We start from the raw sequence: 5,304 nt of genomic DNA on the forward strand, positions 1-5,304 counted from the left end.
TCTGTTTTTCGGTCCTTGAATGCGTGCAAGGTCAAGACAGGCTGTGAAGCGATACAAAATGTTGTTGGCAGAGTTATTTCCCTGTAATCAGGTGGATTTATAGCTTGTGTAATGTCACTTGAACTTAAGCTTTGAAAGTATATGAGAATTGTATTGGTTTAATTGGTCTTGGTAATGTATGTATGGATTAATTTTTAACTTGTTTTGTGTTTTCGGAATGAAGATGGAGTATTGTCTGTAAGATGGGTTTTTAGTTAAGGTTTGGTTTGCTGAGATATTTTAGCTATGTTTCTAGCAGTGTTTTGAAACATGTGAAATTTGTTTTCGTATCATAGAAACGTTTCAAAAAAGTGGAAGGTTTATTGTTGCTTCGGCTGCTAGCAGTACAAATAAGGTTACTCAGTTACGTCATTAGAAATCTTGTACATTTTAGAAGAGAACTTGAATGCTGGCAATAGAGATGTCAAGAAATATCGAGCTTATCACTTTTAGTATCTACCCTGCTTTTTACAGAATTTCTTTATGGCTTCTGATTCACACCCCTCCACTCTCAATCTCCTGAAAACAGGAACAATCTTAAAAAGAAAACTGAGGCATTTCATGTGCTTATTTGTGGGCAGGATGCTGAACCAAATGATAGAAAAAATGGTAAGCTTTGTGAATTGGCTTGAAAAACCCATTACGAATTCCCAAGGTATGTTTTATCTTCTGGTTGACCCATTACTTTGCATTTTGATGCATACATAAAACTTCCAAACTGAGCAAATCAGCCATTTTATCTTTTACTTGAGACTGAAATGCAATTTTTTTTCAAAAGTAAAATGGTTACTAAAGCTACTCTTTTCACCAATCCCTTTCCACTTCTGCCAAACTTTTAGTTACTTTTGCCTTGTGTTGTTTGTGGCCTTTTTTTTTTTTTTAGCCTTCTGTGCTATTCTATAACTGCTATACCATAAATTTATCAAGAATTCAAATTTCGTTCTCACAAGTGATTCTGGTTCCAGTTTCATCCAAATGAATAAAAAATTATAGTGAGTGCTGTTAATTATGCTGAGAATACTGACCTGGTTTGAGATCTAAACAACATCTGGATCCAAAATTATCTCACAGTATATGGTTTTGTTTCGATTTAACTATCCAGTTCTATTCTTAATCTTTCAGTATCTTGTCTGCACATATTACTAATTGGCTTGAGCAAAGATGTTACAAGGATTTACGGAAAGAGAACTTTGGATCTGTAAAGGTTGTGGCCTGCATCTCTAAGAAATTCTTATGGTCATGTAAGGAGCAGAAGTAAGTGTGATGTATTTTTCTTTTCTATTCTTAATCTTTCATTGTTCTTTATTCTTCAAAGTTGGGAGCTTCAAAAACCTAATTGGAAAAGGTTTTTCTTGATTTCTAGGTTAGGGTTTCATATGTCAATAGATTTGAGCTGACTTTTCTATAGTTTTTGAAACTTTAGGACAGCTTGTCCTTCTTTTGTTGGTCAGCTTGTTCGTTATTTTGTTTGTTATTTTTTCATAATACAAAATTTGTTGTTTCCTGGAACAAAAAAAAAAAAAAGAAATGCTATCTATGATTTGCATAATACTCCTTGAATTAAAAAATTGGTGTTGTAGACGCTAATGGATACAACATGACTTGTGTCTAATTGTGCCTATTATTTACATGTTTAGTTACCAAGGAATGTACTTTTACCTGGCTTAAAAAAATGTATATGTTTTTATTGTCAAGAAACATGAAAATATTATTATGAACTTCTTGCTTTAAACATTACTCCATTTTGAAGGCTGCTGCTTTTATGTTTGTGTTTCTTTAATGTCAATGATTATACTTTCTCTGAAGGCATAATGAAAGATTTAATATCCTTGTTAGAAGAGGGCAAGAAGATTGAAAGCAAGCTCATGTAGGAAACTAAATATACTGAAGATATGTTATTGTCACCTATGATAATGTTTATTATATGGTATTAAGAGTACATCTTCCCTTTTTATTTGTGGCTAGTGGATTTCCTAGACGTACTATATTTGGTGTACCAGCTCTAAAATTAGATTTAAAATCACAAATTTATTCTAGATTTTGTTTAGCTTTTGATACCCCTATCAGGTTTTTTGTGCTGGTTTAGCGGACACCTGGTGCACATATTAGTGTAATTTTATTGTTCCTTATCCATAAAATAATACATTGATTTTACTTCTAGTATGTTTACATTTCTTGCTTGTATCTGGTATGTAAGTATCAAAGTATGTTTCTTGGATTTATGAATTGCTCTTTTTCTCTATTTTCTTTTAGGCATTGTCATTCTCTCTATTGTTTTGTTTTCTCTTTCTTAGTGTTTTTTTTTTTTCTTCTAAGATATGGACTGGATCTAAGAACAGAGGGAAGCATTATAATACAAGTTACAACAATTGAGTGTACTTTTTACTATAAGTGTAGGGAGTCTTTTTAGTTACATTTTACAAGGAGTGGGAGTGGTGATGGGGCTCTCCAAAAATGTGACGGCTTGAAATCTGTTAAATATGTTTGATGTGCTCAGTGTAGAATAATTCATTTGTAGGTACTAAATTACATCTACCAAATAGTAGAAACTGTGCACATGATATTTATTTTCTTTATGAAACGATACGAACTTATTTAATTGAAAGTAGATGGATAGTACATACATGTTCAACTTAGAAGGTCTCATTCCTAAACTTTGTCAATTGGCTCAAGAAGTGGGAGATGATGAAAGAGCTCTACGCCTACGTTCAGCTGGAATGCAAGCTCTCGCAAACATGGTACAGTTTATTTACCTAGTGTATTACTTTGTGAATGCACGGACTTAATGCACATTCCTGCTGGAATGCAAGCTATCTCTAACATGGTACAGTTTATTTACCTAGCTTTGTAAATGCACATTTAGATACACATACAATCAGACTTAATGCACGTTAATCTTTATGGCCAATTCTGTTAAGTTTCTTTTTATAAATTCTTCTTTCTTATGATGCCTAAAATCTATTTATGCAGACTGTTGTAATTTAAAATAATTTTATGTAGACTGTTGTAATTTAATTGGTTTTTGGTACTTATATCTGCTGCTAAATGCCATAACCATTTTTTAGCTGTGTACACTTATTTTGTAGTCCTTTACTTTTTCTTACTTTTAAACTTCTCTAAGGCATTTGATGAGAGGACTTAACGTGATTGCTGAAGTATGGATTTGGTAAGGTTACGTACATAGTAGTCCAAGTCCTACACTTCTAGTCCTTACATGGGAGATAATAAAGACCTAATCAATTTTAATTAAAATCTAACAGGCCCACATTGTCTGTCACTTCTTCTACTTGTGAATAAGAATAATTTTTGGCTTTGGACTTGCATTCCTTGTTTAAGAATGTGGGTGTGGCATCACTTTTTCCTGCTTGCGGGAGACATTGATTGAACATGAAATCTGCTTCTAGTAGCAAGCTGGTTCTCTGCATTACCATTCTGGACCACATTGTTTGTCACTTCTTCTACTTGTCAACAGGCCCTTTGTNATTTAGTGGACACCAGGTGCACATATTAGTGTAATTTTATAGTTCCTTAGCCAAAAAAGAATATATTGATTTACTTCTAGTATGTTTACATTTCTTGCTTGTATCTGGTATGTAAGTAAAAAAGTATGGTTCTGGGATTTACGAATTGCTCTTTTTCTCTATTTTCTTTAGGCACTATCATTATTTCTATTGCTTTGTTTTCTCTTTCTTAGTTTTTTTTTTTTTTTCCCTTCTTAGATATGGACTGGATCTAAGAACAGAAGGAAGCATTATAATACAAGTCACAACAATTGAATGTACATTTTATTATAAGTGTAGGGAGTCTTTTATAGTTCTTCTCTTCCTTAAATATGTGGAAGGAACTTTGATATTTATGATATCTTATAAATTCATTGTTTATTCTTTTGTTGCTTGATTTCACAGTTATATTGCATCATTGTTTTATTTCTGCAATTTTTCTGTCCTATTTGAATATGCAAACTCTTTCTTCATTATGAGGACATTTGCTAGAGTTCACTGTTCTTGCAGGCCATTATTTGCCAGTAGTTTATTAGGGATTGTTCGGACTCTTTTGGAGCAAACTCGACAGGACGAAATGCGGATTCTGGCTTGCAGTATTCTTGTTGATTTTATTAAATGGTCAGGTGCGCAATGGATATAAAGTGAAGTTAGAGCCATGAGATTAATTTTGACATATTTCAGCTTGATTGCTCAAGTAATGCATGTTAGATTAGGGAGCGCACTAATAAAAGACATTTGAAAATAACCTGCCATCCCATCAATAAACTTTTTAGTTACATTTTACAAGGAGTGGGAGCAATGATGGGGTGCTCAAAAATGTGATGGCTTGAAACCTGTTAAATACGTTTGATGTGCTCAGTGTAGGATAATTCATTTGAAGGCACTAAATTACATCTACCAAATAGTAGAAACTATAAACATGATATTTATTATGTTTATGAACTAATAATGACTTATTGAATTGAGAGTAGATGGATAGTACATGCATGTTCAACTTAGGAGGTCTTATTCCTAAACTTTGTCAATTGGCTCAAGAAGTGGGAGATGATGAAAGAGCTCTACGCCTACGTTCAGCTGGAATGCAAACTCTCGCAAACGTGGTACAGTTTATTTACCTAGTGTATTACTTTGTGAATGCACAGACTTAATGCACATTCCTGCTGGAATGCAAGCTCTCTATAACATGGTACAGTTTATTTACCTAGCTTTGTAATGCACATTTAGATACACATACAATCAGACTTAATGCAAGTTAATCTTTATGGCCAGTTCTTTTAAGTTTCTTTTTATAATTTCTTCTTTCTTATGATGCTTAAAATCTATTTATGCAGACTGTTGTAATTTAATTGGTTTTTGGTACTTATATCTGCTGCGAAATANTTTAGTGTTTACTATGTTATGTATGTTGAATGTTAAACAATTTTATATGTTTAGTGTTTACTAATTAGTAATTACTATGTATGTTTAGGGTTTATTAATTCTATTATCTATATGGTGGAGTTTGATATAAATATGAAAAATATTAATATTGAATTAATAATGTTGGTGAAATCTAATCAAATTTAATTTAATCATCCATTTATTTAATATAATAAGTTAATAACTAATAAGTTTAATAAATGAATTTTATATCAAGTTTTTAAATTAATATAATTTAGTATGTAATTTGAAATTTTGAATAACAAAAAAACAGTAAAAAATAACAAAAATATGGAAAACAGTAAAAAATATGAAAAATGTAAAAGGCTGCTTCCATTTTCAC

At 31.9% G+C, this 5,304-nt stretch overlaps 1 long non-coding RNA gene across 1 annotated transcript; it reads left to right on the plus strand.

The window, feature by feature from the left end:
• Nucleotides 1–1,188: 1,188 nt before the first annotated feature.
• On the plus strand, nt 1,189–4,804 carry LOC116140270. The gene is made up of 3 exons (XR_004129598.1): nt 1,189–1,293; nt 4,050–4,165; nt 4,514–4,804. It is a non-coding gene; the product is annotated as an uncharacterized LOC116140270 (long non-coding RNA).
• Nucleotides 4,805–5,304: the final 500 nt, after the last annotated feature.

Source organism: Pistacia vera, unplaced genomic scaffold (assembly GCF_008641045.1).
Source record: "Pistacia vera cultivar Batoury unplaced genomic scaffold, PisVer_v2 Contig367, whole genome shotgun sequence".
Lineage (NCBI taxonomy): Eukaryota > Viridiplantae > Streptophyta > Magnoliopsida > Sapindales > Anacardiaceae > Pistacia > Pistacia vera.